General features: G+C 39.4%; 1 protein-coding gene and 1 pseudogene across 1 annotated transcript in view; one reads left to right on the forward strand and one right to left on the reverse strand.

Annotated features, from left to right (window-relative positions):
• Nucleotides 1–13,204, reverse strand: part of Nkain2 (sodium/potassium transporting ATPase interacting 2) — a 588,739-nt gene that overhangs the window by 141,042 nt on the left and 434,493 nt on the right. The window lies entirely within an intron of this gene.
• The window catches only part of LOC119820647, a 56,164-nt pseudogene that overhangs the window by 20,859 nt on the left and 22,101 nt on the right, over nucleotides 1–13,204 (forward strand).

Genomic DNA, 13,204 nt, shown 5'->3' on the forward strand with positions numbered 1-13,204 from the left:
CCTTCTTTAATATTGTGCTGAGGTTGGAGTCTAAGCCTCATACAAGTAGGAAATCACCCCATTAATGAGTTATTACTCTCATAACTGAACATACCCTAGTGTGTATATGCATAGGTCTTTAATTTTAGCAGCTAATTAGGTCTTTCATATTCCAGGCACCAAGTTTCTATTGGATGAACAGCTGGTAAAAATTTTCTCCCATTTGGTGGCGGACTGACTCCTCTTCCACCTCAGTGTCCTTTGCTCTACAGAGCTTCTTAGTTTTCTGAGATCCCATTTGTTGATGGCTGGTCTTTTTTTTTTTTCCCATGCTATCAGTCTTACTCTCGAAGTCTTTACCCGTCTCTGTAAGGTGAAATGTACTCCCTACTTTCTCCTCTAGCACTTCCAGGGTATCAGGCCTCATGCTCAGTTCCTTGATCCATTTGGAGTTGAGTTTTGGGCACAGTGAGAAATAAGGGCCAGTTTCATTGTTTTGTATATGCTGAAAACCAGTTTTCCTAGTATTATTTGTTGAAGATGTTTTTTCCCCCAGTGCGTATCACTGATATCTTTGTCAAAATTTGGTTACTGTAGTTTCATGGAGTTATCTGGATACTTAATTCCTTTTACATTTCAACCACAGTTTTCCCTCCTTCCTCTCTTCTCATTCTTCACCCCACCTTAATCCATATCTCCTCTGTTTCTGTTCAGAAAGGGAAAATCTCCCATGGGTATCGACAAAGCATGGCATATCAAGCTGTAGTAAGACTAAGCACCTCTCCTTATGTTAAGGCTGGGCAAGGCAATCCTCTATGAGGAATACGTTTCCAAGAATCAGCCAAAGCATTAAGGATAGTCCCTGCTTCCACTGTTAGGAGTCCCACAAGTAGACTAAGCTACATTTCTGTCATAAATATGTAGAGGGGCTAGGTTGGTCCCATGTAGGTTCTCTGGTTGTTGGTTCAGACTCTGTGAGTTCCTATGAGCCCAGTATAATTGTTTCTGTGACTTTTCTTGTGATATCCTTGATCCCTCTGACTCCTATAATTCTTACTTTTTCTCTTCAGCAGGATTCTCTGAGTTCAGCCATATATATATATATGTATATATATATAGTATATATATATACATATATATATATATATATACACACACACACACATACACATATATATTTCTGAGACAGGGTTTCTCTGTGTAGCTTTGGAGCCTGTCCTGGAACTTTCTCAGTAGACCAGACTGGCCTCAAACTCTGCCTGCCTCTGTCTCTCCAGTGCTGGGATTAAAGGTGTGCACCACCACTGCCCAGAAATTCAGCCTAATGCTTGGCTGTGGGTTTCTCCATCTCTTTCCTTCAGTTCTTGGATGAAGGCTTTCTGATAACAATCAGGGTAGTCTCCAGTCTGATTGTAGGAGATGACCAATTCAGGCTCTGTATCTCCTATTTTAGGGGTCTTAGCTGGGATCATCCTCATAGACTCATGAGTTTCTGTTGTATCAGGTTTCTACCTGAGCCTGACACACCCCATTTTCAGTCATCTCTTTCAGCACTGTCCCCCTTCATCCGCGCTCCCAAACTCAATCCCTCATGTTCCCATACCCATCCACCCCCATTCAACCCAGGAAATCTCTTCTATTTCCCCTTCCCAGGGTGACCTATGCATCCCTCCTTGGGCCGTCCTTGCTATCTGGCATCTTTGGATCTGTGTATTACAGCATGGTTATTTATTACTTTACAGTTAATTGGATTCTCAATTATGTTCTATTGACCTACGTATGTTTTTATGCTAGTACCATTCTATTTGTACATTGTTCTGTAGTACAGATTGGAAGAAAAATGTAGTACATATCTACAACAACCATCGTTCATGGGTAGACAATGTCATTCTCAGAATACATGGCTAGCTAAATGTTACAGTACAAGGAATGAGTTACTAGCCAGGAAGGCCCCCCCAAACCAATCTCCAAAACATATACAACTGATTTTATTGTTCTTAATTACTCACTATAACCACATGGTAAGGCCCCACTGCTGAGGATACCACATACTTTGTCTGTAGGACACACACAAAAAAAATCAGTATTGAATCAATCAATGGACTTTCTTCCATGGTGACTAGGTTTTATGCCAGATGTGCTATGCAGGCTGCTGGGGAAGAAAAGACAGTAATGATTTTACCTAAAACTATACCCTGAATGATGCAATACTCACCTGCTAGGTAAGATGTGCACACTAGTGCAATAATGGCACAACTGTGGTGTAAAAGCTTACTGATTTGGTTTGTGGCATGCTCCGTAGGAATGGATTTCATACTTGATACTCTAAATCTATACAAAAGCTGATGACTTTGAAAGTCATCTGCCCTAGGTCCATGCTGTCAAATTTCTTTCTAAATATTTTTACCTAAATCATAGATCTGGGTTGCTTCCAACCTTAGTCTTTTTGCAGTGGGCTGTAGACAATGGAGAAATAGATAACTGGCCAAAATGCTGAGAAAAAAAAGGGACTCAGTGCTCAGCTGTAAATGGGATATGATATCTATGTGAATACCCTGCAACCATGTCTTAGGCGACACACTGGAAATGGAAGAGTAAAGAACGTAAGAGCCGGCAGATGGGGAGAACTGTGCAATGCTGTCTTCTGGACCCTTCACAGCTGTTACACTCATGAACTCACAGCAGCCATGGCTACTTGTACAAGGCATGCACAAGATCAATCCAAACCCTGGCAAAATGGCTAGGTCTCTATGGCCTCCCCTTACTGAGGGGCTGTTGGCAGTGAAGTTGCTAGGAAAGAGAGAATCATTTTTTCTTTTTCTTTTTCTCTTCTCTCTCCATCTCTCTGTCTCTGTCTCTCTGTCTCTCCCCCTGCCCCATCTCCCTTCCTTTCTTTTCTTTTTTCAGAATGTGCCATTGGGGCTCCAGCGGGTAACTTGATACCCATGAGCATATGACAGCACCAGGAGGACTTAAAAAGACATGAAGATGGGAGGGTACAGTCAGGGGAGATGTGAGGGAGGTTAGAGATGTGAAATTGAGGTAGATATGATCCTATTTCATAATATATATGCATGAAATTCTCAAAAATAAAGAAAAAACTTAAAATGTCTGAGCAAATGTAATCAATTTTTAGGGAAGTATGTTTTTAATTGTTCTTCCCACATCTTGGTGAGTTTCTGTTAAGCTATTTAGTGCATATATTAGTTTGTCTTATGATTTCCGGATTTTTCATCTGACTCTGGTAATTTTTATCCATAGAACAAGGGTTAAGATGCTGGAATAGGTTAGTTAGAATACTTAGACTGAGGTGTATCCCAGGCACTAAAATGTGGAATTAAAAGCCTGTCAATGAATCAACCTTGTAAACACTTCCTTCTTTCAGTATTTGCACATGCAAAGACTCCTGCTAGACCCCAGAGATAGCTGGCTAGCACAGTGGGTAAAAGAAAAGGCGAGCTTTCCTTCTGTTTGCAGATATTGTGCTGACAAAGTCATACTTCGTCAACAGTTCTCTTTTCTTTGAGGGCTGTGGCTATGTTTTTACAGCTAAGTCGAGTTATTTTCCCAGAATTCTGAATTTCAAAATAAAAATTCTATGCTTTAGCTTTGAGCAGCACTTTAATTTTTTGAATCATGATGATCTTTTCATCCCTCTGTAAAGACTGTATACAGGACCTAAAGGGACAATACCTTATGAGATTTCCCCATGTCATAAGCAGTCTTCATAGGGACAGTGGTGAGTTAAGGTCCACATAGAAAGAGTATCTGGGACTAAACCTGATGCAGAAGCACTTTTATATAAGGTTTATTTCAACAACCAATAAACTGAGTATAAGCAGAGAAAAATCACACATTCATCAAAACCTGCAAGAATACATTGGTACATGCTTATTTTCCTTGTCTTTAAGAAATAGCATATGTTGAAAAATGCTAATTTTAAAATTATATACGCACACATATGTATATTATATATAATGTATGTATATATGCTGTTGTTTTTATAGAGTGGTTAAAGGGATTAGGAGGCAGAGAAGCATAACTCAGGCTCTACAGGGCAATGCTAATGTTTGCTGATGACAAAGTAAGATTTCAAATATAGGCCAAGTATTATTAACTTTGATGACTTTGCCACAAACATTGTGAGGTAGACACCATAATTAGTAGATTGTAATAACGTTGCTCATCTCACAGGTTTTTCTAGAATATTATTTTGCAGTCCCCTCTCCAGGATGGGTCTGGCTTTTGATCCCGAGCTACAAAACCTGGTTCTAGAACTTCTGACACTCCCTGTAGGATCACCAGGATGACAGTTTTGGGGGTGGCTCTGCACATTTAACTTGGATGCCAGCTCATGAGATGTCGGGCCTATCCTGGTGTAAGCACCCTGCCTCACTTTCCAGCTGAGAGTTCCTGAGCACAGCATTTCCCACTCTTCCTAAGAAGGTGCTGTCTTACATCCCTTACTGCAATGAGTCCAGCTGCAGGCTGATGGAGGAGAGTTATCTGTCTATATTACTTTCATTTGTTAATTAATAAAGAAAACTGCCTTGGCCCTTTAAGAGAACAGAAAATTAGGTAGGCGGAGTAGACAGAACAGAATGCTGGGTAGCAGGAGTGGGGAGACACTTCAGGCAGTCCATATGCAGTCTCCATGCTTCTCCTCTCCGAGAGGGACGCAGGTTAAGATCTCTCCTGGTAAGCCACACCTCGTGGTGCTACACAGATTACTAAATATGGATTAAAGCAAGATATGAGAATCAACCAATAAGAAGCTACAGATAACGGGTCAGGCAGTATTTAAATGAATACAGTTTCCATGTAATTATTTTGGGTAAAGCTAGCCGGGTGGCGGGACACAGCCTCGCAGCTCCATCAACAGCAGGCTCAGTTGCCATCTGACTGAGCTCTTCAACCCAGAACCACACACTGAGGCTTCCTAAACCATTGGAAAGTTCAGGAACACTTAGTAAGTGGTTGCTTTGAGTCAGGAATTTACAAATGGTTACATAATCACTAACAAGACGGCTATCCCATTTCACAGACAGGAAAGATAATAAAATAAAAACAAATGCTTAAACAATTTGTCCAAGGCACTTCAGCTAATAATACAATTTCCAAGACTGGAAACTAGGTAATTTAACCTGCAACCTCCTTCCAACATTGTCTCCTACACCCTTCTGCAGCACAACCTGTGTTATTCTTGGCAGAGACAAGCCTATGGACTACATAAATGAGTATGGTGACCTTCTGAGTTAAATCCCCTGCTCCTAAATGACTCCCCTTCCTTTTCTCTATTGACAATGACATTTCCCCCTCCACTAAATCATTGGCATTGGACAGGGAAATTAAAATGGCAAATCTGATACAGCACTGGAAAATACAGTACATAAATTACGATCATATTAAGATGATTACAGCATAGGAATGACAATCCAAGGTAATGAGAAAAGAACCTCTTTTCTGGAGAGCAAAGCAATTATCCTGCAAGACTGCAAATTGGCTGCAAATCTAAGATGCGTTGCCAGCCTGCTTCTTACGCAGGACTGGTGTTTCTATGTCATTGTTATGTTACTTAATGACACCAATTATTTAAAAATTAAGCACAAGCTACTTCATGGTGTGGTGTTTTCTATTTAAGAGGAGCTGATTTCAGCTTTCCTTCAGGGTACCATAGCCTTTCACGGCTCCTTTTCAAGACTTTCATATTTTCCCAGAAGCTGCGCTTTTTTTTTAAATGTGAACACTTTTAGTGGAAATTTCTGACATAAAAATTTAAAAAGGTCAATTTTATGATGAAGCACAGTGGCCTCAAAATTCTAAATGGCACCCTAGACTGAAGAAGCTAATTACTTTTTCATCACAGGACTCCCTCAAGTGCATACTATAAAGTCCCCTAGACAAAAAACCAGGATGCATCTTTCTTTTCTTCAAGATTCCCTGGGACTTCCTAAAATGACTGATACTGAAAAAAATATAGAAAGAAAAAAAGACGAAGAAGGCTTGAAGCCACAAAATTATAATCTAGTAAAACTACGATGATGACAGCCTAAGTCCACTTGTCACCTGTGTAGCTTTAATCAAACCATCGATGGCACAACCCCAGCAAAGCAAAACTTAAGTCCAGCGTGCACACATGCTGATGCTGGCTTATGGATTCATACCAGTTGCAGAGGTAGGGAATAAGTCTGGGCAGTACCATTGTGGGAGATGCAGAAGTTTCAAAGACAGAACCCTGGGAAACCCAAAGTTCTTCCCAACACAAGTGTGTTGGGAAATAGATCCATTACTGATCTAATGGACAACAGAGGCTGTACTGACTTACAGAACAGCTAGTAATTCAGTGATTCTGTTCACAGACATATGTTAGAAAAGTTAGCCTAAGTTCCCTAAATAAAAATCAAATACCTACTAACCTAGAGTTGTCTGAGGTCTAACAGCCGGTGTCCATTTCTCTCTGAGTTCATAAATTCACTTTGTCAACTGTGTATGAAATTGTCCCATTGATGAGGACAGAATCCACACAGCTCATTAAACATAGAGAGGTCGAGCTGCTGCCTGCATGGAGACTTCTCCCCTGTGTTCTAGTCTCTTTGGAAGTAGAAGGTACTCTGCAGGCTACAAAAGAAAAATCTGGACACCAACCCAGCCACAAAATGCAAGATTCTGTGCATTCTGCCCTGCCTGCAAGATGTGTTGGGGCCGCGGTAGCACAAAACTTGTGGGAATGACCAACTAATTTCTGGTTTAACTTGAGGCCCAGGCCAGGAGAGGGAGCCCATGCCCTATACCACGTGGGTGGTAAGGAACCCAAGACTTAATAACCCAGAGGCCTAGAATCAAACCAACAGGTGGGAAAAAAAAATCAATGAAATGATTTCTAATAATATTTTACCATATTCATAGGTCAAATGCCTTGTCCAGTCAGCACCAGAGAGACTTCCTCCAGCAACAGATGGGAGTGGGTGCAGAGACCCAGAGTCAGATATTATGCAGAGAAGGAGTCTAAAGTAGGGGTTGCCATTGGGTCCCGCCCCTCAGAGTTTGGGGAATCCCATAGAAGAAGGTTGGAAATATTGTAAGAGTCAGAGGGATGGAGGACACCAGGAGAACATGGACCACTGAATCAACTAAGCAGGGTTCACCTGGGCTCATAGAGACTGAAACAGCAAGCATGGGCCCTGCATGGGTCTGCACCAGGTTCTCTGAGTATATATCATGACTGTTAGTTTGGTGTTTTTGTAGGACTACTAACAGTGGAAGCAAGCAAATCGCTGACTCTTTTGCCTGCTCTTGGAACTCTTATGGGTTGCCTTGCCCAGCCTCAATAGGAGGACTTTGCCTTGTCTTGTTGTACCTTGTTTTGTCCTGTTTGGCTGACGTCCTTTAGAGACCTGCTCTTTTCTGAAGAAGAAACAGAGGAGGAGTGGACCTGGGAGAAGGAGCTGGTGAGGACCTGGAAGGAGTTTAGGGAAGGGAAACTGTGGTTGTGATATATCGTGTGAGGGAAGAATCTGTTTTTAATTTAAAAAATGTAATTCTTATCATTTTGGGAAGTTTTGATATGACAAAGGCATATGGACTTCTAACTGCAAGGATGAAAAAGTGATAGATGTTTCCCACTATGGATCAAATTAGGAATGAAAACCCCAGAGGCTGGATATTAGATGGGAAATGATCTACTAGATAAAAAATTTTACTGGGTAACTAACCAAGGATAAAGTTAGAACACTGTCATCTAATTAATTGAATTGTGTTTTTCAGCCCATGAGAGATTTTTGCTCCTTCTCTTTGTGATTCTCGCATTTCATCCCTGTTACTGTCTGGGAACATTTATCTCATTATATTCTGATAAATCCAGCTCTTGTGTTTTGGTCACTTTAAGGGCCAGAGTTCTGCAAAAACTCAAGTCATATATTTTGACTGTCACCGCTCCAGCAATTATACTGTGTTTTAATTTACAAAGTCTTTCCAGACGTAAAGCAACCTTGGGAAGAAAAACAACCCATAGTATGATTTCTGGGTTACAGTGGACCTTGCAGAGGTGATGTAAGTATCATTCACAGAAAATCATGCATGGAGTAGGTAGAAAATATTCCATTTGTAGCTTGCCTTGTTTATTGAAGAACATACTAAATCCTCTTGTTTGAAATCTACATTTGTAAGAAGGGACACAGTGGTAGCCAGAGGGAACCTCTTCCCTTACAGCTGCTAAGCAAGTTTTCTAGAGTACTCTGATATCAATCTTCTCACCGTACACAGCTTTTGCTAGTTATTTTTCCTGCATAAAATAGATCATCTTACTTTTGATGTTTATATATAAAATCAAGCAAACTAAATCAAGTGTTGGTAGCTTTTGATCTATCTAGAAGATGAAAATTTTATTTATTTATTTTGTTCATTTTACATTCTGGCCACAGTTTCCCTTCCCTCCTCTCCTTCCATTCCCCCTACCCCAGTCCTCCTGTATTCCTACCCCCCAATCCACTCCTCCTCCATTTCTGTTTAGGAAAGGATAAGCCTTCAATAAGTATCAACAAAATGTGGCATATCAAGTTGCAGTAAGATTAAGCACTCCCTCATGTATTAAGGCTGAGCGAGGCAACCTGGTATGTGGAGTAGGGTCCCAAATACTGGAGACAGCCCCTGTTTTCACTGTTAGGAGTCCTACAAGAGGACCAAGTCACACAACTGTAACATGTGTGCAGAGTGCCTAGGTCAGTTTCATGCAGGCTCCCTGGTTGTCCGTTTATATCAGACATAGTCAGGGTTGGTTTCTCAATCTCGTGTTTTGAGATGGGGACCACTCCATTTGGTAGATGTACAAGGCAATGCTTCATCATTAGAAGTTCTAGGAAGCCAAAACTAAATGGATTTCATGGAAAATACTTTCAAGGTAGTGATGGAAATCTAACATTATTCAGAAATGCATTTTGTTGTCATAGCAGACTAGATTTGCCCCAAAGAAAATCTCAGTATGATTAAAAAGCTGTGATTCCAGGTTTGTCCACCTTTCTGATAAACGTGTTTGTCCCATGTCTTCTGCATCTAAATTATTTTGTGATGCAAATGGAGAGTGAAGCACAGTATTATTTACATTAAAAATTCAGTTTTTCTCTTTTTTGACTACAAGATAATAGTAAGCAAATTTGTCAAAACCAAATGAAAACATTAAAAGAAATATGTATATGTATATACATAATATACATAATATGTATATGTACCACTAAAACATTGTTAGCAAGTTAAAAAAGAAAGGAATGAGCTTGAAATCACATATATACATATATGTATTTATGTATGTATATACAAGATATTCCATATACACACATTACATTATACTATATGTATTACAGATTGTGAAATTCAAAGAACAATAAACAATCTTCAACAACTAGAAATAAAAGAAGCAAAATTTCTATTCACCTATTTATATATTTTTGGCTAATATAAAATGCAAATATATATTAAATATCTTGGCACATTTGACTAGCTGTACAAACATTGTCTTTTCTCAGTCAATAAATATTCATGTTAATTTCCTGGATAAAAATATCAATTTCATCTTATCAGAAAAACAGTGGAAAGTAGCTGGATTCAAGTATGGCTCCTGGCTACACATTTCCAGTACCAAAATAACCATATGGCACCAGAATGTGTACAGGTCGCTTGGGAGACTTACTGTAATTATATCATGATGTGCTTATTGCGGGGGATCCAGCATCCTTTCTTGCCCCCTTACCTTTTTTGTTCAGGAGCAGCTGCTGGTTTCAAGCTTTTTTCTGTTTCCAACACGGAGTCGGAAAGGAGAAGCGCTGTCTAGGGAAGTCACGTTGCAAAGCGGGACCAGCAAAAATAAATGGATTCAATGGGGGAACATAAAGTTCATTGGGCAAATGTCTTCTCATCAGCTGGTACTAATTTACCGCTGTTAGTTCCAGTTGGTAAATAACACTGTCTCTGTCATTGATACAGAGCTGAAAGGGATGGAGCGCACAGCTAAGGGATGGAAGAAGAGAATACCACTTTGTAGAGCACTTGATTGCAATGGCTTCATTTTAGAGGTTGCATGAGTGAGCCTCAGCCACTCTTCCTACTCACCACAAGTGCCAGGACAGTACTTTGTGAGTGCCATTGCACAAATTGGTTCATTATCCATTGCTAGTGAAAGTGCTCAGTAAAGATTTACAGACATACATATCTAGTGGCTTAATTAAATACCATGTATTAAGTATCAGTATCCCATATAGGGCAGATACATACATTTAAACAAATGCCTAAAACACTTGGTGGCATAGCATCGAACAGGAGGACAGTGTACATGAAAAGGAGAATTACTGGAATTGCTTTGAGTTACTTTTTTGACAATGCTATTTCTAAAATAAAATATTTAAAAGTAGATATTTAAAAAAATTGAAAATTGGGAGAGTTGACATGGATATATTTCTGTCTTACTGTCACCTGCTTTCTTTGGGGTCTCCTGTGTACTTTCTCATAGTCCTTAGGAAAAAGTGTATCATTAACAGGGATTAAGGAATGGGGCAAAATGTACCCACATAAGCATTGTGGAATGTAATGGTTTCTCCTGGCAGGATTCTCCTTATGTCCTCATCCCAGCTGACAGACTTTTGCTTTCCAAAGCACCTAGTCTTGCCCCCCCCCCCCCCCATTAACACAAACACCATCATATCCATTAGTTCTCATCTGGGACTATTTTTCCTCTTTCCTCCATTGTCTCTTATCCTCTCAGGAAGAATTAAATATTCAGTGTTTGGGCTTTATTTTTGTAACATGGTTTCCGGTACCACCTTGAGATACTTGGTTAACCTGCCCCCGCCCTGATATATTCTGGAGGGTAGGACATATATTGCTTATGTAAAAAGATGTGCACTCAGCAGCCTTCCAAGTAGATACTTTCATAGCAGTGTGATTTGAGAAAGAAACTCAGTGTTAAGCATAAGGCTAGATCAACATTTATTCTTTAAACGTATTTTATCTTTATTTCATGTGTATAAATGTTTGTCTACAGGTTTGCAAGAGCACCGTGTGCATGTATCCATGCAGTGTTTACAGAAACTAGAAGAGGATGTTGGATCGCCTAGAACTGGAGCTGCTAAGGGTTATGAGTTGCCATATGAGTGCTGGGAACCTAACCCTGGTCTTCTGTGTAAGAACACAGATGCTTTTAACTGATGAGCTATTTCTCAACCCTAACAGATCAAAATTTCTTTTTTTTTCTTTTTTTTTTTTTTCGAGACAGGGTTTCTCTGCAGCTTTAGAGCCTGTCCTGGAGCTAGCTCTTGTAGACCAGGCTGGTCTCGAACTCACAGAGATCCGCCTGCCTCTGCCTCCCGAGTGCTGGGATTAAAGGCGTGTGCCACCACCGCCCGGCTTCAGATCAAAATTTCTTATCACATGCATTATGACATGGAGAATTGTAAAGGGTTCAAATTATGCTAAGTGCTACAAATTACAGATTTGGCATTTAATATCATAGTAACATCTTCTATATTAAACGTGTAGATTTATTGCTCTTAATATAGGAACATACACATATATATATACATATATATATATATGTATATGTATGTTTCATTACAGTAGCCAACATTACATTCATTAATGTCTTTGTTTCTATAAGACAAAAACTATTAACATCTTTTACTTCTTGTGTATGTCACATGAATTTATATTATTTTTAGATTATTATATAGAGGAGAGAAAAAATTGTTCCCCACTGAGAAATCTTTTCTAAAGACTGCTTTGACATCTATAAATCCTGGTTATTTATATAGACATCTGAGAAAGAAGTAGCAAAACAGTTTTGTTTATTAATTCTAATCTACTTTTATTGCTCATGAAAATAGTCTTCAAAAGAAAGTATTACAATGTCTGATGAATCAATGGATTGCAGCTTGCTAATTATCATGCACTTAAACCAGCTATTTCCAAACAAAGGCAAAATGTGTTAATATAGCAATGTATTTTACAGGAGAGGTGGTTTTATATTCCTCAAATAAAATGGTAGACACATAACTATGCCCAGTTTTATTTATATCAGATATTACATCCCTAAACATGCTAAAACAAAAATTAACTACATTTTGTTCATTTTTGTCTCTAGAGTTGCTCATAGTATAGCAGAAAGGAGCCAGAAGAGGGTAGAAAAGTAAATGCTGTTATTTTCTCACAACCCATGTTTAATAAAGAAACTATTATAGAGTACATTGAATTTGTTTTCATATGATTGGTTTAAGTCTTCATTTCTTGGTTGTGTTTGTGGGATGCTGGAGATGAGGTGATGTGATGGAAAGCCTTAGTTGGTACCAATGTGGATAAAATCTTGGAGTAAAAAAAATAAAATGTATAAAACTTTTGTAATGAAATATTAAATGCACAACTTTTCCAGATTCTTATTTTGCCAAAGCCGACTTCCTGGAGAAGTATATATGAACTCAGATAAATCAGAAAAAAAGATAAATTTAAATTTTGATCAACGTGGGAACTGATCCTCACACAATCTGCCACTATGGTTACAGAGGTGGAAACAGCACAGCCAGCCACCGACCTCAGTTTGTCTGAATTGCAAGAAAAAAAATACTCATTTAAAAGTGCCAGAAAATCAATTGTAAAGAATTTGAATTTCTCATATTAGTGACAGGGAGCAAAGGCAGGGTGTGAGGAGTGTCAGGGAACGCACCTGGTTTTGGCAGCAGTATTTTGTGCTGATTGCAAAGGAGATGGATGAGAGCAGCAAGGTTAAATGGAAATGAAGTTGAAGTGGCTCAGGAGTGTAGTGATTAGAGCCGAGATCGCCATCTGGTCAATAGAGATGAAATGGTAATTTCAACGGCCTCTTGGGAAAAGCGATACAGGATATTTGAACACTCTGACCATAACACACACACACACACACACACACACACACACACAAATGCCAAGGTAAAGGCAATCTAATATCACTTGTGGAATAAGTGTTTTCTGTATTGCAATTTGGAAAGCGGGGGGCGGGGATGAGATTTCAACAGAAATATGAAGTTAGGGCTCAATTTGCTTCCTTTCCTCTTCTCCTTCTCCCCACCACCTACATTTTAATCCTCCCTCCCACAGTTCTTTCTTTCCCTCCCTTCCTCCCTCCTTCTTTGCTATCATTTTCAACAACTAAATCAGACAGAGTCAAAAGTCTGAACAGTGACTTGGAGCAAATAGGTAAGATTTCTTACTA

Source organism: Arvicola amphibius, chromosome 8 (genome assembly GCF_903992535.2).
Source record: "Arvicola amphibius chromosome 8, mArvAmp1.2, whole genome shotgun sequence".
Classification (NCBI taxonomy): Eukaryota; Metazoa; Chordata; class Mammalia; order Rodentia; family Cricetidae; genus Arvicola; species Arvicola amphibius.